Genomic DNA, 25,906 nt, shown 5'->3' with positions numbered 1-25,906 from the left:
GCAATTCCTCGGCTATTCCCAAATAAACTCATTTTTTGAGCTTGCCCCCCAGACAGCTTCATTTAGGTTGACATAACAGCTAAAGATAGTTTTAGTCTCTATTAACATCACAACCAAATACTTAAATCACAACCAAGTACTTAAAAGCCTGACATAATTGTAGACTCATAAGTGAAATGTCACATTATCATTTTCAATAAATCAGCATCAATTTAACATTTCGGAGAGCCCCCCAAATTCTCAGCACTCAAATCCAAGACAAGAAAGATAAAAAACAGTACGACTGCATTCTGGTTATCCTATGAATTAAAGTGGAGTGAGTGTGAGTGAGTGTGTGTGTGTGTGTGTGTGTGTGTGTGTGTGTGTTTTAAAGCCTTTTGTTCACCAGCTTCTTTCCCTATCTTACACTGTACTCCCTAAGGACTGTGTATATCATTTAACTTTCTCCATTGAACGATAAACTTCAGAAGGTCTGGCCATTTTGGTTCTACGGGGTTTCTATCTCTTGCGCTTTCCCAGATCATACCATGTATTTAATATGCATTGACCCACCTGTGCAGAAAAGGGACCGTCTAGTCTCATGCTTAAATCAGTACTATGTCACTATCCATCGATCAATAAGTTGTGCATTCTCGGTGACAACTGAATGTTTTCTCTTTCAGCTGAAGTTTAAAGGAGGAGGGGAGTCGACTCCAAAACTGCACACTGGTGTAGCCCCAAACGGAAATACAGCGAAAGCTCGAGCGACCTCTCCCAGCGCAAACGAGTCCACCCCAGCTTCAGGAAACGAAGGAGTATGTGGGGTTGCGGATGACTGGCTTTGGGGCTCATTCTTTTCACTACAGCGCCCCAGGAGCGGAAGGCAAGCCCAGGCTCCAGGGACCACGCAGTCCCGCTGGGGCTGAGAGCGTCTCCCCCAGGGTGTCCCGGACGCCCGGCAGGAAAGAGCGCCGCCGGGCCGCCGACACCTGAGCGCGCGCCCGGTGGGGCGGGCCGGGAGCCCTCTCTCCCTTCCGCCTGCGACGCGCGTTGTCGGTCGAGCCGGTGTATGTGCGGTAATAACATGTCTGCCCCGCTTCCCGCCATCATCCCCGCCGCCCGGAAGGCCACTGCTGCGGTGAGTGGCGGCAGCCGGGGCTCGGAGGGGACCCTCGGCCCGCTGCTCACCACTGCCCTTCGCGCAGGGTTGGCGTCGCTGACCGCCTGGCGGCCGGTGGGTGGGTTCCCTCCGCCGGGTCCGGGGTGGGCTGGGTGGGGTGGGGTGGGGTGGGGTGGGGTGGGGTGGGGTGGTCGGTGTCGGGAGGGCTCCGGGGCTGCGGCCGGGCCGGAGGATCAGCGCGCCCGCCCCCGTCAGCCCCGAGCCCTCTGCATTGCGGAGCGAGTCCCCAGCTTGTAGGGACCGGCGTTAGCGGCCAGGCACCCTAACTCGAGGTGGCTCCGTTGCTCGTTTCTCTCTTGTTTGTGGGTGAGGGAAGTCTGAAGTCCTCAAGAAAATGACTTTATTTTCTTACCTTGCACTCGTGTCCTGAATTAAAGAAGTTTGAAGATTGGCAACTTATGACATCACAGGGTGCTGTTTTTTAGAAAACCGTGTACGAGGAGCTCAAATGTCTTTTTAACCCCGGAAGCTCCTTTTTGTGATGGAAAAAGTCTACAGTTTACATGAGACTTGCATGGTTTGACTTGAAACAAACTATTTTTCCTAGAATGTTATTTGCACTTAAGAATGTCTAACTGGGACCTCTTTAAGTGCTAAGGCCGCACATTAATTATCTTCGGAACTACAGTGAGAGAAATTAAGTATTTTTCCCACTGAAGAGAGCTCTATGGAGTTTGATTTGCTGAAGGTAGTGTTCTGAAATTCTGGCATCCAGAATTGACCAACGCTAGTGTGTATCAATTCTGTGTGGGTTTATTTGGGCATTGTTTATTAATTTTTTCTCTTGTAGGTGATTTTCCTTCATGGATTGGGAGATACAGGGTAGGTACCATTATTTTTAATAACAGTAATGAAATGGGGTCATGCAACTCTACTTACATGATCAAAGGTTTAATGTTAATGAACTCTAGGATTGTATGAAAAAAGATTGCTAGTGATATTTCTTACAGTCCAGTAATATGATAGAATCTTTTCTTTTTTAAAAACCTCCAGAATTTCCTCTCATCATCGTGAATTCGTCATTTTTCAACTCCTGTTTCTGGAACGTATTAAAATTGCAAACGCCTCCTTGAGTTGCTGTGGGCATTGGATACCAGAGATGGGTGGAATGTTTGTAGAGAGTGTGCAACTGAGAGCTTTCCGGAGGAGTTAAAATTTCAGGGCAAGTTGAGGAGAACAACTGGTTGATTTTGATAAGAGCAATAATCGCAATGTGAGGTATACGGCATTCTGAATGAAAGCTTAATTATGCCCTTAAGAGAAAAAATCAGTTCAAGGGTCGGGGAGGCAACTCAAAGATTTATTTGGCAGTTTATCAAACACATTTTGTTGTGCTAACTTGAGATGTACAATTTATCTTTCAGTCAGGCTTTTCCTATATTGTGAAGTGTTTGTTTTTAATTTAAATTGTGATTATCTGTTTGAAACTTAGGTAAAACTGTAACAAAATTGCAGAATTAGAGGAAAACTGAAGATAAACAAATTTTGAGTAGGTGGTCAAATAAACTATTAAATAAACTATTAAATCTTCTTTATAAGGGTGTGTTGGGCTAGATTAATTCTTCAAAGTGATTCCTGATATTCTTTTATGCCCTTTAAGTAGAGGTACATGACAACACGGAAAAGATTGTAGGACTCTTTCTGGCAATGAGGTAGTCCTATGAAAATGATAGACTTATATTTTACTATTTATTTTCCTGAACAGGTTTAGAGAAGCTCTCTTTTATAATCAAACCCTTCTTGATACTGAGAGCCGGGGAGGAACTTGCTACCCTGTCACTTGCCCAATAAAGAGAGCTTCTAGGCCTGAAGAATCAGTCCAAGAAAAAAAACTTCAGTGTAGAAAGCTTCTCTGTGGGCCCCCATTTTGACATATTCTGTAGACTGAAGTTAAGAGTGAAAATGAACAATGTGAGATTAAAAATACCAAGAGCATCCAGGACATCTTGACCGAGAATTAAGTTTACATACAAAATTAGCTGGCCAGCCCCATGGCCGATTGGTTAAGTTCACGTGCTCCGCTCCGGTGACTCAGGGTTCACCGGTTCCGATCCTGGGCGCAGACCTGCACGCTGCTCATCAAGCCATTCTGTGGCAGCATCCCACGTGGAAGAACTAGAATGACTTACAACAATTCAGGCGTGAGGAGGGGAGAAGTCCTAAGGCTCTGACATTCATACCGTGTCCCTGGTTCCATTCTAAGCTAGGAAATGCTAACTCTTATGAGGTTCATGTAGAAGAGTGAGCTTCGGGTCTTTTCTCTCAAAATTCTATGACGAGACTAACCAAAGGTGGGAATTCTAATGAGGGAACTTGGCTGAACTTTAGGCTTTGAACACTGAATCTAGGATATCGCTGAGAGTGTAAGTACATGAAGTGGATTAAGTGACGGAGTGATGGCCATAGTGAAGATTAACTGGGCTCCGAAATAGGAGAGAAATCACTGAACATGAGGCTCAACTTATGTCCTACCTACGGAAAGCCCATTAAGGGAAGATCAATTTTAGAAAATGTTAAAGAACAACCAGGTTTAAATTTAGTACCAATACTGAATACTCATTGATTTTAAAGAAAAATATATATGCATATGCTATAATGCTAGTACCCCATTTTAAATAGAAAAATTACCATACCTGACTCACCTTCTCTTCACTGAAAGAGAAATTACTAATCTTAAAAATGAAACTGTCTAATTGCCATTATATTTACATTTCTCTACATTTTATCGGTGCCAAAACATTTAAAATATATCCTTCTAGAAAATAAATATACTACAGAAGATAAAACTAGTTGAAAACACAACCATGTAACGTTTTAAGGCACTGCATTCCATTAGACAGAACCCAAAGTGAACTGAGTACAAAGACACAATGTGAAGTTTATACGTGAGACTCTTCCCTTCTCTCCGATTTTGGACTCCAGTGTTAATCTACATGAAGTCAGCTCCCTAGCTACACAAAACATAACTTCTCAGGATTTATTTGAATTGTTATAAGCAGGTAATTAAGTAAACTAAAAGAAGTCTAACTGAAAATTCAATGTGCAAGTAAGCCGAGATACACTTGATAAGGATTCCATATGCTAATGGCCTTGGTGCCACGCCAGCTCTTTCCTCTGAAGTTCTCAGATTTCATCAATCTTTGTGGACTGGCAGCTCAGCAGCTCCCTCACCTTCACTGAGCCACAAACACGTCTGGGCCATCTGTGTCCTGAAGACAGGGGAGGACATATCAGCATTTCCCCTTCCCCAGGAATTCAGTTGACATTCTTTAGTAAAATACACAAAAGAACAGATTGCGCTTCATCTATAGGGCAATTTCACATTTCGCAAAGCTGTATGGTGCACAAATCTCATCCATACACATCTGAGGTCGTCAATTCATCATCTCATTATAGCAAGAAAGAACAAACATTCAACAAATATATATTGAGTGCCTAGCATACGAAAGGAAGGACACTGATATGAACCCATTCTTTGCCCTCATATTCTATTAGAAGCCATGTGACATATACGCAAAGGAACTCACACAAGGCCAAATAGGATCACGTGTGTGATACACACCAAGATCTATAGCAGTATAATGAGCAAGAGATCCTACTCCCAAGTAGAATAGCTGGCTAAAATAGTAGAAATGTTATTTCAGCTAAACCTTGAAGAAACTAAAACCGTTTTTGTCTTCTGTTGAAGAAGCAGATAGGAAGAGTTAAACATCTCAAGTAGAAGGAAGGGATTAGGCAAAGCCAAAAACACACACAGTGAGTGTGCAAGGCCGTGAGCAGTCCAGACAGCGACAGCACTGGCTGTCTACTGCACAGCAACTTAAAACAAAGGCAAATGACCAGCCCGGACCAGACCACAGAAGGCTCTGACTTCAAAGCTGGGATTTATCCAGTAGCGTCAGTGGGGAGTCACCAAAACACAGCACCGCTTAAGGAAGGTTAATTTTTCAGTACACAGGACATAGTATAGGTCGAGAAAGCCTCGAGACAGAAAAAGTACATTCTAATAGTTTAACTGATAAAGCCCAGAACTAGAATGATGTCAGTAAGCGGGAGTGCAAGGTGATTTAATAAGTATCTTAAAGTGATCTAGAAAAGTATCTTATAGTGATCTACAGAAGATGAAACAGAAATGAGGAAATTTATGCAAATATAAATTAAAAGGAAAAATCTTCATCAGAAAGCTTATTCGAACAAGTACCTTGTAACCAACGGAGACAGGGGATGGGGTCTTTCTTAAAGAAGAATTCAAAAATCACCCAATTGGGACGGACAGTTTAAGGGCTCATTCTTCTGGAGACAGATTTCGTTTACTCATTCAACAAACACTTATTGCAAGCCTACTGTGTACCAGAAAGCATCGTTAATTCCCTCAAGAACAAAGCAAACAACAGAACAAGCAGGGGATTCACTGTTGGCCCTTAAGAAAGGCATCATCTCTGTCCTCTCTGAAAGAACTGGGACTTGTTCCACTGGAGAAAGAAAATGAGCCTCGAATTTCTTCCCATAGTCAGGTTTCAAGACTCACAAGACATAGCAGGTGTTCAGACTACAATAATGAGATATGTTATTCCCAAATCTTAAAGCACATGCTGCCTATGCAAATTCAACAACATCCAACTCCACAAAGATTTTCAAATATGCAATTCCACTTAGACTATCAACTCTTATCCAAATTCTCAACTAGCTGTTCCTTGACTAAAAAGTTACCTGTAACTTGATCTTCAGTGTTACCCATAAAAAATTATTAGCCCAGCAAGAAACTCCCAAAAGAAAGTCCCCGCTCTGACTGAAACAGTCTCTGCTGTGGTTTAAAAAGAAGAAAAAAAAAACACACTTGCAAGAAAGAAATCGAAACACTCCAATACTCTTTAAGAACAAGAACAAAACAAATCAATAGCAGCCCTCTGATGACACCTGGTGGCCGCTTCTCACAGGAAGTTTCTTTCAGCATTTTAAAGAAATTATTCCAGGAAACGTTAACAGTTCTCAACCACTTCACATGCTATCTTGACTATGGGCAGCACACATGAAGTCTCTCCCCTCATTTCCCTCCTTTTTGTTCCAGTTTTCACTTATTTTGTTCCAGTCTTCACTTCTCTTTTCATCTCTTCTCTCTTTTCTAACCAGTAGACATTAAGGCAGCTTGAGCTTGCTTTCTGTCTCTTTCTCACACCCTCTCTCACTCACTCACACACACACACACACACACACACTCACACTCACAGACATCCTCTCTCACTGGTACAAGGCCACCCACACAGGAAACCACCTTCTCCCTGCCTCCGTCCCACGCCATCTCACCCTTCACCCCTCCTAGACTTACCCAAATTAGTGGTGCAAGCAGTGTGCAGTTAGCACGTGTTGGCACCAGGCCCATGGTAAAGTCACAACAGGGGATAGTGTGCAGCATGGCTGGCGTGCACACACGTGCATTTATAAAAGCTCCCAATGCTCTTTTGCCCTTTCCCTTTGAGGAGGTCAAAAAAGGACGAACTCCAGAAGTTGTGGAGATCCTACAGCACAGTCTCCTCCTGGAAGGGCAAGGTAGGACACGTAAGACTTCCTACAAGCCTATTGCGAGCTGAGCAAGACAGGAATAAACGGAAATTAGCGGACTGCTCAGATCTCTTTCTTAATCTACCATTTTCAATTGGACCTTTTATCGAAAGTATATGTCTTATACGATTACCTGATTTAATAAAGTACCACCAAGTCCATATATAGTCTGTTCAGGAGAAAACTGTAGTATTCGTTGTCGTTACAAAACACCATGTGCATAACCTAAGGGGAACCAAAGGGAGCTGTGCTTTATGTAATCCTCCTCTCACCACACTCTCCCATCAGAAACATCACTTTGTAACAGAGACCACAAAATAAAGTATCTGATCCTACAAAGAAAAAAATCACTCTTCTATGAAAATGCTAACAGTCACAAGTTGAATAACTTCTTCCATGACAAAAGAGTAAAATTTAACACCCTAAAAACCATTTATTGGTAACATCAGAAGCAATTTTACCACAAATGGATGTGTAACATAGTTGTTTATTCACAATGGGATCAGCTCCTGAACACTCGGGTCCAGCCAAACCCACCTCCTCAACGTGCCAGGGACAGGCTGCATTGCATTCCTAAGGGTAAGTCTGTTAACTCTACCTTCCCCCACTAGGAAAATGCCTGTGGCGATTCAGAATGAGTCCACAAATTCTCTGACACTCCCTTCAAAAGGTGGAGCCTAATTCCCTCCCCTTGGTGTGGGCTGGCCTTGGTGACCAAGTGCTTGCAAGGGACAGAAAACAGTGGCAGTGAGGGTTTTCGGCTCTGGAGACACAGTCACAGAGGTGCCGGTATCCTGCTTGCCCCCTCTCTTGATCACTCCGCCCAAGGAAGTGGGGGACCTGTCGCAAGAACACTTCTGCAGCCTGTGCACATGGAGGCCCAGGGGGCAAGGAACCGAAGCCTCCTACCAAGAGCCAAAGAGGAACTGGGGCCTCCTGCCAACAGCCATGGGAGTGAGCTGCCTGGAGAGCAGCTCCTCCAGCCCCAGGCAAGCCTTCAGATGATTGCAGCCCCTACAAAATCCTGACTGCAGCCACGACCAACTGGGTAATGAGCCTACTCCACACCCTGACCCACAGAAACTGGGGGATAATAAATGCTTATTTGCTTTAAGCCACTAAGTTCTGACATAATTTGTTACACATCGGTAGATAACTAATATAATGCCCTCTCTCTCCTTTGCACCTTGGCAAGAGTAGATAGGGCTCAAGTTCACCCCTCGTTTGTATATATTTTACATAGATTTCCTTTCCTATACCCTCCAACCTTTAACAAGAATGTTCTATACTATCACAATAGTATTAAGGTACACGGGAGGAGGTCCACGAAGTATACTGGTTGAAGAGAAGAATTCCCATCAAACTTCTGAAAGATTTCAAAACTTAATAAACTGACATTTACATTTATGCCTCTCCCACTACCAAAACCAGACTTGACACGGCTTACAATGAAAAACTGGGATACTAAAATCAAGAATTATTAAAGAGCTAACTAACAAAGACATGAGGTAGAGAGTTTCAAATTTAGATTTGTATGGAATAAAAGAAATGTCTTCATGTTTCCTGAAAAACCTCATTTTGGATGAAGGCATTCATTCTTATTGGCCCCTAGAATCATTTATAGCAAACAACTTGCCTCAAAGATAACAGTAGCCATGAGTTCCTGTCCAGCTAAGCTCAGAAATGTTAGCAACCTCTATTTCTACTCTTCCCCAAACCTGATGGGGCAGCCCATGCAGTAAACACCTATACAGCCACATGCCACTGGGGCTGAATGAGTCACAATCCTTTTGGCCACACAGAATACAAAACTTCCTCACCCTCACCTAGCAGGAGGCATTCAAACTTCGGAGATGTAGGGGCCTCTGGTCACAGGACTCACATCTGATTAAGTTCCACCTCCAAAGCATCTCACATGCCATGTCTAGCCTACTTCTAAAAATAACCTTCCCCAGCCAGAGTCCAAGGACAAACCCAAGACAAGCTAGAACTATGTGCTCTTAAGCCCAAATGGTCAGAGTAAATAAAACTATCGACAGAGAGAAAAAAATTCGCACTCAAGTCAGAAGAGAATACTGTTCCTATTCCAGGGGATACCCATGTTCTGTTTCAAATACCTAATTTGATTCTGCCTGCAAGTTAAAAATTAGAATATTTGCTTAGTGCTTAAGTTAGAGCTAAAACAATCATTAAAAAGCCATACTAATAGGGATCAAGCCATGGTGACTGTAACAGAATAAACAGACCTCACCCCTTTCATTATCAAAGAGTCTCCCCTTCCCAACACTACTCGTGAGGATGTAGTAACAGCAACATAACGTGACAAGTCATGGGACAAAAATAAACTGTAACATTAGCCCAGTTTTCTTACTTGGCTGTTTCTTTTATTAAAATGTTCCTACACTTCAAGTACTATTTTCCAAATACATTAAATTGATCCAGTAATAAAGTCAATTTTATGGCGATCTTAACCACCTCTGACAAAGCTATCTTGTGTAGTAGGAAAGATTTTACACAAAAAGTTAAAATCCAATATATCTCCTTTCAAAATGTATTTTTAAAATTAATGCTTTGTTAATATTTCCATCTAATTGTTTTGATTTTTCTCAAAAGGAAGAAAATTCTTATTGGAACAGGAAAACAGCATAAAAAAAGGAAAATTCTATGAGTAAAACAGAAAATGAAAAATTTCAATGCCATTAAAAGCAGACACACACGATCATTCGTGTCGTATGCCATTTGAAAAGGTTGTTTTATCATCAATGTAACTAATCACAATGAAACCATCTCTTACAACTAAAGACATTATAACGAATTTTCTTCACAGCTACAGAGAGACGGGATTTGCTGTTTCACATCAAATAGAACAGGCTACATAAATTCTTCTTCCTATTTATTGTAAAATATAATTTCATCTATAAAATCAGTCATGAAATATTAAAACAAACAACAGACTTTATATCCTTTTCTTAATTTAGTTTGAACGGTCTATTCGCTCAAAAAGGGGGGAGGTTTGCAATCACACACATCTCTAGACTCTTTCACCATCTCAGCAGGTTCTCTCTATAAACGTTATGCCATTCATTCGAGAATGCTATCATTTTTCTGTAACTTTCCTGATCCCCTTTTCCTTAGTTTTCACCTAGCAAAACTGCATTTCCATTTTCAAGTTTTCCCTCTAAATTCTCCTTCTGAATTCCATTTTGCTGCTTTTCACTAAAGCTCTGTCAGTGTCTCTCACATCTCACTGTCAATTAATTGTTCTAAGTGAGAAAAGGGCAAAAAATCTCCAAAGTTTAAACGATTGTTCTTTGACTATTTTAACATACTCCTGTTTTAACTGATCTAACACAAATTACAAAATTAACTCATCTGAAGTTCTATCACTTTTCCTTTATTTACCTTGCCTGCTTTTACTATCCTGCCTGCTGGTATAGGGTGTTAATGATTCAAATCATAAAAAATGGGTAAAGGAAGTCAGGAGCGAAAACAGGACTATATATGAAGTTAGACTCTTCAAAAGGAAAACCAAAAAGACTAAGTTTCAATGTGCTCACTGTCTATAGTGTATAAGACTCATCTACAAAGTTCTGGAACACCTGAAATAAGCAACTTGCTTTTCAACTTTAAACACAGATGTTTTAGAACAAATTTAAAGTATTAATTTATACACCAAGGGACAAACTTACCAAAATGACGGAAGAAGTTAACATTTAAATTATATATAAATCCAATGGTTTAGGCAAATTCTAGAACTTTAAAACCATTTGAGAGGGGAGAGAAGCAGCACGTGGGTACTTCCTCAGCTACCAAGGATCGCCAGGGCACCCCTCCAACAAAGTACTCTTTCCTGCTGACACTGATAGGAAATGTCCCCAGGACAACATCTTACATACTCTCAAGTGAACAAAAAGATATGGGCAAATAAAAGGAGAAGAAGAGGAAAATGCGAAAAACTTCCCTACTGGAATTCTTTCCTCAATACCTGAAATTTAAGTCACTAATCTAACAACGCTTCCCCGGGGCCGGTCAAGCCTCATTATCTTCTTCACCCTCGGATCACGGGATTATCAAATTCTTTCTCTACCACAAGTATCAGTATTTTCCAAGATTTTTGTATCTTAATGTCACGGTCATTAGCACTTCCTTAGGCCCATTCCTCACTAACTTTAGAAGCACATCCTGCTTAACACTGTTCAAAAATTATTTAAATACACTGTTTTCGTTGTCCCTCAGTCACAAACAAATGTAGATATTAATCAAATAGAATACTAATCTGTGATAGGAAAAAGCTGTAACCAAAGCCCTGTTAGACACAGTACGTCCGCTAGTTCCTGTGACTGCATCTATTTCTATTAGAATTTTATGGATTAAGCACTGAAGATCCTAAAAAATAATATTCATTATGTGAACAGCATTTCCCAGGTATGATAGAAATATCACTAGTGGCGTTTAAAATAAAGTTATCTACCACATGTTGGGATTTTTAAATAAGTATGTATTATTCAAATAGATATTAGGAAAAAATAACACACCAACCTATGACTCCACATGTATTACTTCTTATGACAATGCTAAGTTTAAAAAGAAAAAAGTGAGAAAGGGGCCGGCCCTGTGGTGTAGTGGTTAAGTTCGGCACACTCCACTTCAGTGGCCCAGGTTGGTGGGTTCGGGTCCCAGGTGCAGACCTACACCACTCATCGGCCATGCTGTGGCAGCATCCCACATGCAAAATAGAGGAAGACTGGCACAGATGTTAGCTCAGGGAGAATCTTCCTCAAGCAAAAAAAGGAAGCTTGGCAACAGACGTTACCAAACAAACAGAACAACAAACAAAAAACAAGAGTGAGATAAAATGCTGTGGTATAAAACACAGCAAAAACAATGAAGGAGTAGGGAAATGACTTAAGTTTGGAAAATGCCACATCATACATACCTTATACATTTGCTAATTTTTCAATTATGTAAATTCTAGGAAATCAATAAAAACTAATAATTCTTAGCCCTAAGATCATTATTAAACGAGAGTGCTCTGAAGATCAGTCTCTCCTCCACTGCTGGCAACCTTCACAGTTGGCATCACAAATCCTCAATCACCAGTTTTCACATGAGTAGTAGCCTCCTTCAGATTACACCTCTAAGAAAGTACTGCAGCCTAATAAAACGTCCCAACTCTGTCACATCACACGTCTACATTCTGAGGAACAGATAACAGAATTATACACGTGGAGAAGGAAAACTGCAGAATACTAATTTTCTACATACTCAGAACCTGCCTTTCCTTTGAGATTTGGATACAGTGGCTAGAATCCATCTAACAAGAAGATAATGCCCTAATACCATACTGGTATAAAACGTGCACTTACAACTGGCCAAAGCACAACAGAAGTCTCTCTCTCGCTCTGGTAAACTTCCACGGCAGGTGTTCCTGGTCAGCAGGCGGTCTGTTGCAGGCCGACTCAGGGATCCTGGCTCCTTCCATCTTGCAGCTCTGCCCTGGAGCTTCCTCGTTCCCTGCATTCAGCTGACTGAAGAAAGCAAGCCTGGAAGCAGCAGACTCTTGATGAAGTATCATCGAGACGTGCTCTGAGACAATTCTCCATGTCCCAACCAGCTCTGCTTCCATCTGCTGACCTTTGACTTTCAGTATCTGGTCAGACATAACTAACAGTAGTCTTGCAATCTTGACTCAAAAGCAGTGTTGGGACCCAGGGCAGACTGCCCCCAAAATATGCTACAATGGCACGCTGATTATTTTGACTTAGTTATTTGAGAAGCAGCTGATGCAAAAATTGCACTTTGACCCTTTCCATTTCCCCCTGAAAGCAGCAAACGAATCTCCCATGTGAAAAACAGCTTCCTCACGAGGCTGACCCAACGGCATAAGGGTTAAGTTGGCGTGCTCTGCTTCGGCGGCCCAGGGTTTGCAGGTCCGGATCCCAGGGCGGACCTAGCACCGCTCATCAAGCCACACTGCAGCGTCATCCCACATAAAACAGAGGAAGGTTGGCACAGATGATAGCTCAGGAACAATCTTCCTCAAGCAAAAAGGGTGGGGCTGGGAGGGGGTGGAATTCAGGGCGGAGAGGCCTGTATAAACACACCTTGTTACTTTTTTACTAATTTACCACCACAAGTCCAAACTCTGCTTAGATTGCTTACTAATGAAGCACCCAAACCTAAGTATCTTTGTCCTGTCAAATCCTCACAAATTTAGTGTTTCTGTGTGTAAAAAGTATAAAAGCTGCCTGCTTTGGTCACTTCTGAGCGTTAATTTTATGATCTCCCACGTGTACGCATTACATTCGAGTTTTCTCTTTAATCTGTCTTGTGTTCATTTTACTATGAGGCCAGCCACAAGAACTCAAGAGGAATAAGGGGGAAATTTCCCCCTCCCGGACAGGGGCATCTACCACTTCCACTCATACCTGCTTCGCCGCAAGGGAATATGAAAAGTGAAACCTGGAGCTGTAGAACTGTATCTTATGGAAGGACAGAACTGATTTAGATGGACAGCTAGCCATCTCTGCCACATACCAATGGCCAAAAATTATCATATCGCTTGTCACTCTACCATTAATGAAGGCTTTTCGAGACCTTCGACAACCTTTTCTGAGAAATGCAACTGTCCCTGGAAGAGCATGCCTGGACTTACTACCTCCACGTCTGTAACACAAGGGAACCACAGACAATACCAATCATTTATCAGTTTAGCTAATCAGCCAAACATGAATCCCTTGGTCCCACCCATGGAGAGATCCTGATTAACAGAGTCTGGGGTAAGGACAAGGATCTGTAGTTTCAGAGAGCTCCCTGAGTGATTCTGATGAGCCAGATTTGGGACCCCATGGAGTAAAGTCCCTTCTAACTTCAAAAGAAATAATATAAACCTAACATATATTTACTAGACAGAGAGCTGAAGTGTGGAGAAGAGGGGAAAAAAGGAGAAGAAAGGTGAATCAGGAAGGAGAGTAAACAAAGTGCACTCAATAGGGATGTCAACAATCTGTCATGCAAAATGACTCTGAGGAATGTCACTTTTAGCAAACACTGCCTCCACCTCCCACCCTGAAATCCTAGGGTGTTAAACACCACCCATATGGAAAACCAGATTACAGACCCTGAAGATTCTTAATGAAAACCATTTGGTCTCATTTTTTGAAAGACTATAATTCCTACTACCTCTCCTCGAATGATCTAAATTGTCTAAGCTATTTGTAAAAGTAGATTACCACCTTAGTTTAAATTCTAATGGTTTTATAGTTATATGAACTTCTATAACTGTGATTTCTCATTCTAGAATAATTGATCCAATAATACGCATCAAATTCTGGTCCGGAATCCACGATCAGCAGAAATCACAAGTGAATTACACACTTTGAAAGAAGTGGTTTGTTGCTTGCTCTAGGTTTAAAACACAAAGTTTCCATTATCCTTAGTAACTGACAAGCATGCTGGGCTTTGGCTACATTTGATGATTACACTGCTATTATTCCAAATGCATCAAACAATAAATATCTTTTTCCTATTAGGCTTCCTATTACCTTACTTGCTTTTATTTAAAACTTTTTGTGTTTTTGTTTAAAGGGGGGAAAAGCATATAAGAGAAAATAAAAGAGAAATAGGAACATGAAACACATTGAAAAGCACTGGCAATTAAGACTGAGATTATCCAGCTTCAGCAAAATGCATCTGAAACTAGAAGAGCTGAAGTACTTAAAATTTGTTTTAAGAAGCCTATGTTCGGATCTCCAACAAGCACTACATGTGTCTCAAATGCAGACATCCCTGCTATGGAAGGACTCTCCTGGCTGTCAGCTTAGTAAGGGGCTGACTCTGCTGGAAAGCATGACATTACACAATTACAAATGCTTGACAGTTCATGTGGTTTAGACAATTTGAGCACTCTGAATTGAATACCAAACAAAAACAGTAGTGCTATTTGGTTTCATATCATTTGACTTATGGCTTCTGGAACATCTTTTAATTTTTTCTGTATTTGTTAATTTTAAGGAGTGACTGTCATACTACGGTGGCTTAAAATAAAGTTTACAATATAACCAATGTGTATCTAAGAAATAGTCCTCATAATATGAGATAATCATGATACAAAAACAATTATCAAAGGCTAGAAAACAATAGGCAAAGGGAGAGTCCCCAAAAGTGCCCTTTTTAGCAACCAAACTGCCTAAGCAAAGAAGTAAGATTTCCCAAATCCTATGGTGTGATCTTACCAATTCCTAATGAACTGGAAGATGCAATCCTTAAAACTAAAAACAAAATGCAATTACTTTTCTGCTTTAGGGACTCAGCATCTGCTAGAATGACACTCATATACGCTGGTTTAGAAACAAACCTACTAAGATAAAGAAAGCAACTTCAAAAATGCGGGTATATACAGCCTTCCCTCTCCACAGTCTTCCACACTCCCATTCCTATTTTGACTTTTCCTTTTTGTCTCGAAACTCCAACACTCTCAGGCATAACAGACTTGTCTGGCTGTCCTCTCCCTCTGACCAGGTCTGACAGAGTGTTAGGAGTCAGCCAGCCTCTACCGTTTTCACCTCTGTATCCACACACACCTTTCCTCCCCTAGGAAACAGGAGTCGTGGGACCAACCCCCAAATGCTCACTGTGAGGCTCAATCCTCAGTTAACTGAGGATAAACTCAGTACGTAATGTCCTTAGACCAGTGTTTGGCACCTGGCAAGTGCTCAGCAAGTATTAACCATCATCATCATCAAAAACAATCTTCTGTTTGATATCCCTACTGCTGAAAGTACTTTCAGACCATAATGCTGCCAGAACATATCTTCTCCACCATCACCCCCACCAGATCTTTTTCATACAAACTGAATAGTCCCTGTGTAGACAGACTTCGCAAAAAGAAAAGACATAAGTGTATGTTTTTTAAAAATTTGGCAGGTACAAAAAATAATTTGAATATGTGCGAGGCACTAAGCATAACATAAGAAAACCCTGAGTACAGATCACAGTTTAAGAAAATTAAATTCAGGGGGCCAGCCCCATGACCAAGCAGTTAAAATTCTGCACACTCAGCTTCAGGAGCCTGGGTTCACAGCTTCGCATCCCAGATACAAACCTACTCCACTCATCAGCCATGCTGTGGAGGCATCCCACACACAAAACAGAGGGAGACAGGCAACAGATGTTAGCTCAAGACGAGTCTTCCCCACCAAAAAAAAAAAAAAAAAATTAAATTCCTATCTTTCAGTTCCGTTTCGGGATCCCTATCACCTTCTCTCTTCTAATAGAGCTACCCACTAATTTGAATGTGTTTGTAATTAATCTGCTTTATTACTTTGCCATATCTGTATTCCTAACAGTATGGACTTTTGCTTCACATGTTTCAAAACTTTAAAAAAGGAAAAATACTATGTGCATTCTTCTGGAAGTAGCTTTTTTTCCTCAATATGATATTCCTGACAATAATCCTCAGTGGTGCAGGTGGCTAAAATCCATTCAGTTGCACTCCTATAGGAATACAATTTATCCATTCTCCTCGGATGGACACTGCTTCCAGTTTTTGCCTTTTACAAACAGTGCAACTGTGAGCATTCTTGTCATGTCCTCAGGCACTCACATACATGCGTTTCTCTGGGGCAGCAGTTTGCCAATTTTAGCATGCATTAAACCACCTGAACGGCTTGTTAAGACTGAAAGCTGGCTCATCCCCAAAGCTTCTGATTCAATAGGTCTAGGGTGGAGCCCCAAATTTTGCATTTATAATAAGTTCCTGTGAGATGCTGAAAACACAATTTAGAAGCACTGCTCCAGGATAAAGACCCAGGAGTAGAATCACTGGGTCAAAGTGTACATCCATCTTTAACTTTACTAGGTAATCCCAAAGTTATGGTACCAATTTACAATCCCACCAGTTGTGTGTAAGCATTCCAGTTATTTCCAACCTTCCTAAACAGCAGACATTGTCAGATTTTTACACTGTTGCCAACCCAATGTTATGAAACTATACACCACGTTGGTCCTAAACTGCCTTTCCCTAATTGCTAATGAAGTCGAGAATCTCTGCATGCAGGTTTCCTCTTCTGTGAGATGCCTACTTGGGTCATAGGCCCATTTTTCTATTGTTCTTACTGATTTGTCACTGTTTACCTTTCTAGATACAATCCTTTCTCAATAATATGTACTGAAAATATCTATTCTCACTTGTGACTTGTCTGCTCACTTTCTTGATGGTTTCTTTTCATAAACACAAGCTGTCAAATTAATGCTGTCAAAGCGGTCAATCTTTTCCTTTATGGTCTACACCTTCTGTGAACTGTTTAAGAAGCTCTTCCTTGTATTAGACTCACACAATTACTGTCCTACATTGTCTTCCAAAAATTTCATAGTTTTGCCTTCTGTATTTAAGCCTTTAATTCACCTGTAGTTGATTTTTCTGAACGATATGAATTAGAAATGTATCCCACTCTCAAGAAGTTTCCTATTGGCTAAGGCCCACAGATATGACCAACTATAACTTCAGAGAGGATAATGATTCCTGTTAACCCCTACCTTATTGAGGTTTATTCTGCTCTCTCATCGAGGCAAACCAAAAACTGGATAATTTCAATACGGAAAACTTGGAGGGTTATTAGCAAATTAGTCAGACGATGATCCCCACCCCACCATACTCCAGGAAGAATCCTTAAAAATACCACACACACAAAAAAAGAGGCCAGCCCTGTGGCCAAGTGGTTAAGTTTACACACTCGGCTTCAGCAGCCCCAGCTTTTGCCAGTTCGGATCCTGGCTGCAGGCAGAGCCATGGCACCGCTCATCAGGCCATGCTGAGGCAGCATCCCACAGAGCACAACCAGGAAGGCCTACAAGTACAATACACAGCTATGCACTGGGGAGCTTTGGGGAGAAGAAGAAGAAAAACAAAGGTGCAAATCGTAAAAACAAAAAACAAATCTTTTTAACTCTAAATTTAGTCTTATTCTAAAAAACTGAAAGTTGAGCATTGGGGAAAGTGTGGCAAAATGAGCATTCTCAACAGTACCGGCTGGAATATAAATCTATACAAACTTTCTAGAGGGTTATTTGCAATATATCAAAAGCCTTAAAATACATATCTTCTTTGAGCTATCAATGACTCTTTACAGAACTTATCTTAAGGAAACAACTGAACAAAACACATATTTAGGAATATTCACCATGGAACTCTTTCTAATAGAAAAAATTGGAAACAGCCTAATCTCCAACAACGAAGGATGGGTTACAGACGTAGCTGCTGCAGCACATCCATATATGGTCATGCGCCATCTAAGGACGTTTCAGTCAACAGTAGATCACGTAGATGATGGCCATCCCATGAGATTAGTACCACAGAGCCTACATGTGTAGGAGGCTATGATAGAAGAAAATTTTATATATTGAGGTGTACGGGGAAGCCGTTCTGGATTAAATGCGATTTGGACTAAATTTTATTTAAACCAAAGAAGCCTGACTTACAGCCTGTCAAATGTTCGTTGTATATTGTCCCAAAATAAAGAATGTACTCTTTTTTTTTCAATATTTCTTTTTCTGCGTTATCTCTCCAACCCCCCCCCCCCCCGCCCCCCGCACACAGTTGTATATCTTAGTTGCAGGCGCTTCTAGTTGTGGGATGTGGGAAGCCGCCTCAACGTGGCCTGATGAGCGGTGCCATGTCTGCACCCAGGATCCGAACCCTGGGCCGTGGCAGCAGAGTGCGCGAACTTAGCCACTCAGCCACAGAGCCGGCCCCAGAATGTACTCTTTGAAGGTAAGAACCAATGCCTCTCTTCTTATGACACCAGTACTTTTTGAAGGTAAGTGTCCTTTCCCATGACACTGGGGTCATGCTGACCCACTGTGTATGTACTCATCTATAACAAAGTATCTCCTTGAACCCTTGAAAGAATGTACCCCTGTCACACTTGATGTATGTCTGTTTGGAAATGGTATATAATGGTGCTGAAAAATCACTCTTCTTCACAGCACTTACGAAGGCTGCACTCCCAGGCTGCAGTCCTCAGCTTGGCTCGAATAAAACTCCCCGCTGTAGAATGATTATTGATTATTCGTGTCAACAGCTCGACCATCTAGGTTTGTGAAAGTACACTTTATGATGATTGCACAATGATAAAATCACTGACACATTTCTCAGAACGTATCCCCATTGTTAAGCAAGGCATGACTATAGTGGAATACTATGATGATTACATAGCTGTGTTAACGTGGAAAGATGTTTCCAATAGTCTGGTAATTTCTAAAACCAGTTAACAAGATGCACATATGATATTCTTTTATTCTCAAATATTTATGGAGAGCCTTGTGTATGCCAAGCACCAAGCAAGTGACTGGTAAACAAAAAGAGATCTGTTCCCTGCTTCTAAGGAGCTTACAAGCTTTGGAGGAGGATGAGGGGTGGGAGACAGGCCACATACATATCTTCCAACTGACTCCTGTTGGGATATTAAAGGGATATACGTTTTGAAAATACAGACCATTTATATGTGTCTGTGTGTCTATGTAATATCTGCAGCACCTCATCAGCATAGTCTACAAAGAGAACACACACACTCAGCCGTATGGACTAGGAAGTGGGTCAACAAGAGGATACTTGGAGCAACTGCCTTGTGATGAACTGAAGCACACAAATCTTCTACAAAAATGCTCTAGGGAGAATCTTAAGAAACGCAATGTAGTTATGGAAAGTCATCCACTGGAAGACAGATGCGAGACAGATCGCAGAACCACAGAAAAAGAATTGGAACAAAGAGCTTCCGCTGTTGACAATTCAAGACTAAGACTGACCAAGATCAGGTACAAGTTCTTGAACAAATAACTGTTCTTCTACAAGTCTACAGCTTTACCCTTCCCTACTATGTTGGGATCTAACAAATAATAATGAAGCCTCCAAGATAAGAAAGATCTCATAATTAGGGTCAGGCTCAAAGGATTCTGACATTCTATATTCATTTCATTTAAACATCTGCACTACAATCAGTAAACTTACGAGAGTCATTAATTACAAAGGGAAAATTTTTTTCTTTGGAGCACAGAAACATGTCAGACACCTCAACCAAGAGATCAAAAGTTAACATTCACCAGCGATAAGACCTATCTACATCACACATGTGCCAATATGATGCACTGAGAAGGGAACAACCTCACCACTGTGGTATTCTTGTCACAAATGCTTAACCCTCAATTTAATCATGAAAGAACACCAGATAAATCCAAACTGAGGGACATTCTGCAAAATAACTGACCGGTACTCTGGAAAAGTACCAAGGTCACGAAAGATAAAAAACTGTCACAAATTGGAAGACACCAAGGAGACACCATAACTAAATGCAGTGTGGGCTACTGGACTGGATCCTCGACCAGAAAAAAGACATCAGGGGTGAAACCCGAATAGAAGACTTTAGATTAACTCTATCAACTGCCTGGTTTCAATAACCGCACTATGGTTACATAAGAGGCTAACAAAGGGACGCTGGGTGTAAGGTATATACGAATTCTCCGGGCTATTTTTGCCATTTTTTTCTACTTCTAAAATTATTTCAAAGTAAAAAGTTTGTAAAAGTAACTTCAGACGAATGATAAAGAGATATGGGGGATCACTCAATAACTCTTACATAAAAATATGCTACCTCCTCGGGGCTGGCCCTGTGGCTGAGCGGTTAAGTTCGTGCGCTCCACTGCAGGTGGCCCAGTGTTTCGTTGCTTCGAATCCTGGGCGTGGACATGGCACTGCTCACCAAACCACGCTGAGGTGGTGTCCCACATGCCACAACTAGAAGGACCTACAACGAAGAATCTACAACTATGTCCTGGGGGGCTTTGGGGAGAAAAAGGAAAAAAAAAATATGCTACCTCCTCCAATAATTGTGCTAAAAAAAACCCAGTAATTGCAAATAAGGCGTAAACCAGAATAATCTGTAAGTATTCACTAAAAACCTGTGATTGGGATAATCTAGAGAGCCGACTAACTTTCCTAGGGCACTGAAGTCTCTCCAGATAAATAATCTACCTCATTTTCCCTATTAATCTTTTTTAATTCAATTCAACTTATATTTATTTAACATCTACTATGGGCATGGAACTGTGCTGGGGCCTGATCAGATTTTGATACATTAAGAACATTTCAGTACACAAAATGAGAAAGAAAAACAGAGAGTAACAAAACTGGAAGGAACTTTTCACTCCCATACAATCTAGCAATCAATACCGGCACCCTTTTTAGTGTGATTGCTGCTAGGAGCTCAAGTGCATCCCCTTCAGCATAAGCGGTTCTGACCTCTACAATTATCTCCAAAAATTATCCCTGAAGATGCCAAAATGACTCTAAAACATACTCCATTTCTAGTACTTTTTTTCCATCTAATCATTATGTTGTTGGTGCATTACAGTACACAACACAAAATTAAAGAACTTGATTCTCTGAACGTCAAGGAAGGGTCAAGCTGGTATAAACCCACAGACGTTTACTTACTATCCTCTTAGAAGAGGTCAAAGGCAACATCACAGAAGGCAGGGGTTCTCAAAGTGTGCCCTCAGAGTCAGCAGCTTTAACATCACCCAGGAACTTGTCAGAAATGCAAATTCTCAGTCCCAGTCCAGACCCGCTGATTCAGAGACCCAGCCCAGCATCTGCGTTTTCACAAGCCCCCCCAGCTGACTCTGATGCACCATCAGTTTGAGAACCACTGATGGAACAGCAGAAAGACTGGCCCCGTGAATCCGGAGGCCTGATTCCAATCCTTGCTCTGCCACTAACACCTCTACAATGCATTAGCCGCTCAGCTTCTGTGGGGCTCAGCCTCCTGATCAGTGAGGGAACTGCAATAGCTCACTACCACAGTCCTTACACCCTAATTTGATAACCATGAAAGCATTCATTTGTATAAGGCCTAAAAGTGAAAACACCACTGCAGTATTTCACCACGTATTTCTCTCTTTCATCCAAATGAAACAATTAAAATTTCTTCTTGGCATCCACCAGCCTCTGAATCAGACTTAACATATCTACAATAATTTCTTCTGATTTTAAATAAAATTGTGTTCACTACTTTGCTGTAGCAAAAGCCATATAAATGCTAATTTTACAGTTTCCTATTTAGTTCTCTATCAAGCCTATTTTGGAGCAATTCCTCATAATAACAAAAATTCCAAGAAACCCACCTACTACAGACTGAATTGTGCACCCCCCCCCCCACACACACACACAATTTTGATGCCGAAGCCCTAATCACCAATGTGATGGTATTTGGAAATGAGGTCTCTGAGAGGTACTTAGGTTTAGATGAGGTCAGAACGGTAGGGTCTCCAAGACGGGATCAGCGTCTTTAGAAGAAGACGAAGAGAGACCAGAGTTCTCTCTCCATCTCTGCCATGTGAAGACACAGCAAGAAGGTGGCTGTCTGTAAGCAAGGAAGAGCCCTCACCAGGAATCAGCACCTTGATCTTGGACTTAACCTCCAGAACTGGGAGAAGTAAATGACTGTTGTTTCAGCCACCTGGGGTTATGGTGTTTTCCTAGAGCAGCCCACAACGACCAACACACTCACTCAAAATACCCCTCTGCTGTGGGCATAGTTCAGAAGAACTGTGCTCCAACCTCGCATAAAGAATGTGTGTGATCAGACCACTGAAGTACTCAGCAACTATGAAAGAGAAAGAATTTTAAAACGTACAGATCTAGATGCTTCCATTACTAAGAAACACAGCTTAATTTCATCTCCTAGTCATGGATTTATAAACCGCGATTCTTCTCACAGCCTGTGGAAACTATGACAAAAACCTCTCAGAGGAGATGTGAGAAAGAGGGAGAGAGGAGAATCAAATAAGAAGAGTCCGTTTTATAAAGGTTAGAGAGTTCTCTTCGAACACAAACCTAGGTAGCACGAATGTGGGCAGAAATGTCCCATCAATCAAGTGAATACCCACTAATCCTTGAGACCTAACTCAAATGCTGTATCCTGCAAGCTCGCGCCACTCCTTCCCGGGCAGTCAGACATAAATCACTCTGTGCTCCCCTTTCTCCATTTCAGCACTGAGCAAAAGGCACTATACTTGCTTATGGATCTGTCTCTTCCACCAGACCTTGGAATCATCTAGGGCAGCGTGTTACTCTCTCCAGCACCTAGAATGGTGACTGGCATGAAGCAGTTTGCTCAAGTGGAGCCACTCTGCTTTGCTGAATACAAGAGGAACTCTCTGTGCTATCTCACAGCTTTTCTGCAAATCTGAGATTATTCCAAAATACACAGGTTTTTTAAAAAAGGCACCAGGAGCCAGTGTATTATCAGTAATAATCACACCTGCCTTACATGTCACGCAAGAAGACACCAGCTACTAGAGAGCCTTGCCTCAGTGTTTTTCAGACGTGCCAGCAGGAGTCAGTAACCTTACATGTAGCAAACTTGAAAAACAATGAGTAACAAACACTTGAGACGCTAATCCTGACCTTAACTTTGGTCAAACTGTTTAACTTTAGTCTCAGTTTGTGAAAAGGGACTAGTATTTCCGACCCTACACGGCTGCCGTGCTACATGAAGTCTACAGAGTATACATCAAATGAGCTCTCCTAACGATGTTCTAATCAATACGTGTTAGTGACCTTCCCCAGGCAGTGTTGCATCTGGACTAACGCTTCACCGCAAACCAGGTGCGTACTGTAACTAGTTCCACCGGCACGGACTGTAAAGTCCCGACACAATCACCATTCGGGCTATGATTACCTAGAAAATAATCCTACATATGTGTCCACCGATGCCAACCCTGCCAAGATGTCCTAGTCCAGAACCCCCCAACCCAATAAACAGGCTATTCAAAACTCAACGCAACCGCAGGGGTCAGCAGCTCCTGGCACCCACCTCCCCCCGACTAAGCTCCAGAAAGCGGGCACGCACACTCAGGCCGTGCTCGCCCACTAGGAAGAGGTGGGTATCTCCAGGGACGATCCCGCTGCTGCCAACAGCGACGTGCGGCAGCCTGGGGTCTCCCGCTAGTTGCTGAGAGCAGCTGGACCCTGAGTGGCCAGGACCGTCCACTTCCAGGCGTGGTGCTCTCGGGCACCAGCATCCTCAACCGAAGGAGGCGCGGGTGGCAGCAGCGCATCGGTGCGCTGGGGAAAACAGGGAGTGGGCGGGCAGCCACGGACACCACCGCCCGGACTAGAAACCCACACCGGGCAGCTCCCCGCCTGGGCGCCCGCGTTCCAGTCGGAGAAGCCAGGCGGTCGGAAGCGCCCCGACTGCGTGCAGGGCTGCGTGGGGCGCCCGGGGAGCCGCTCCCGAGCCGACAGCCCGGGCCCGCGGGGAAACGGAGGCCCGCCGGGTCCCCGGGCGCCCGGCTCGCGGAGCGAGCAGGTGACGGCGGGGGCAGGGCGGCTGCGACGCAGCGCAGGCGGCGGGCGGGTGTCGGGCGAGTCGGGGCGGCGCCGGGAGGGACCGGCGAGCGGGGGAGGGGCGGAGGCGGGGGGAGGAGGGAGGAGGAAGAGCCTAGGGCCCTGGCGGGACTCCCGGCGCCCAGCTGCCCGGCCCGAGCCCTCAAGCCACCGCCCCCAGGCCCCGCGCAGACGCTGGACGGTCCCCGCCTCCAAACCTCCCCCCAGGCCCGGCCAGAGAATAACTTACCCGTTTGCCGACGGAATCGCTCCTGCTGGCCCCTCTGACTGACTCCTCCGGCTCGTCGTCTTCCGGAGATGAAACCGGAAGTCCCACCCCTCCCCAAGAGGAAAACGGAAAGCCGAAGGAGTCAATCTAAGGAAGGGGAGACGCAAACATGAAGATATTCAAAGAGATAGTCAAAAAGAAATGATATACTAAAAAACTGTTTTCATAGTTAATAGTATTACAGGTACAAAATTAGGTTCTGTCTCATCTACCATTAAAATAGTTTTAAAAGCAGTTATTTAAACAATAGACTGAAACATACATTTAATAGGCATAGAACATGAATGGATCATTTTAAAACAGAGAGATGTAAATTTTTAAAAATTAGATAAAGAAGTTTGGCCAAAATAGTTCATCAAAAACTGCCAAAAGCAGATTATGAGAGTTTCCATCCATTAAATGAGAAAATACCAAAAATCTAATGCTAATGGTTAGAAGGTGCAGTAAGCTGGACAGCACTCACAAGTGTCAAATGGGTCAGACTTTCTGAAAAGCAATTCAGTTGTATCTAAGAACAACTTTAAAACCTCATCATTCACTTTGAAACCCAGTATGTCTACTTCTAGGGGCCTGTCCTAAGAAAATAATACGAAAAGGTTGCAATGATGTATACAAAAAGATGTCCACCACAGGGTCATATATAAAAGTAAAAAACTGAACAACCAACGTAACAAGCATTAAAAAATGGTCATATAAACCAACATATGCATGCATACGAAGTATTATACTGCCATAAAAATATCTACCAAGAATATCTAATGACAAAGAAAAACACTTCTCACATGATTTTAACCAAAAGCAGATTTTAAAATATTATGCATAGCACATTCAGTTGTGTAATACCCCCCCAAAAAATCAAAATATTAAAGTGGATATGGGTAATTTTTTTTCAGATTCATTAGAATTTATTAATTCCTCTCAATTTCCTACAACGAGCATATAATGCCTTGACAACAAAATTTAGAACTATTTTTAAAGAGGTTTGGGGGCTGGCCCGGTGGTGCAGCAGTTAACTGTGCACGTTCTGCTTTGGCGGCCCAGGGTTTGCCAGTTTGGATCATGGGTGCAAATATGGCACCGCTTGGCAAAAGCCATGCTGTGGTAGGTGTCCCACATATAAAGTGGAGGAAGATGGGCACAGATGTTAGCTCAGGGCCAGTCTTCCTCAGCACAAAGAGGAGGATTGGCAGCAGATGTTAGCTCAGGGCTGATCTTCCTCAATTTGGAAAAAAAAAAAAAAGAGGTTTGGTTTTTTTTTCTTTCACTTCATATACTTCTGGTACAAAATACTAAGCTTCTAACAAACCAAACCTTTCACAAATAACAGCTACGAAGTCTGGATAAAATACTAAAAAAATAACTATGCGATGGCTCTGGAGACTAAACAAAAGCTGGAAGTTTTTAGTGTGGAGTCAAGGCCCAAAGCAAGCAAATGGCAAAAGGTAATCCAGCACGCCTCCCCTTTTGGGAGGCTTTACCCAGAGGATATCCAGGGTCGGAGACCACTGACGAAAGA

At 42.4% G+C, this 25,906-nt stretch overlaps 1 protein-coding gene across 1 annotated transcript in view; it reads right to left on the bottom strand.

Annotated features, from left to right (window-relative positions):
• LOC138922337 (large ribosomal subunit protein uL15m-like) overlaps positions 1 to 25,906 on the bottom strand; it is a 79,114-nt gene that overhangs the window by 39,340 nt on the left and 13,868 nt on the right. The window contains 1 exon segment of the mRNA XM_070259073.1: positions 24,352 to 24,477. The gene's annotated coding sequence lies outside the window, so the exon portion shown is untranslated.

The sequence above is a fragment of the Equus caballus genome, unplaced genomic scaffold (assembly GCF_041296265.1).
Source record: "Equus caballus isolate H_3958 breed thoroughbred unplaced genomic scaffold, TB-T2T haplotype2-0000769, whole genome shotgun sequence".
In the NCBI taxonomy this organism is placed as follows: domain Eukaryota; kingdom Metazoa; phylum Chordata; class Mammalia; order Perissodactyla; family Equidae; genus Equus; species Equus caballus.
Note: the sequence above shows the minus strand (reverse complement) of the source record. Positions and strands in the feature narration are given on the sequence as shown.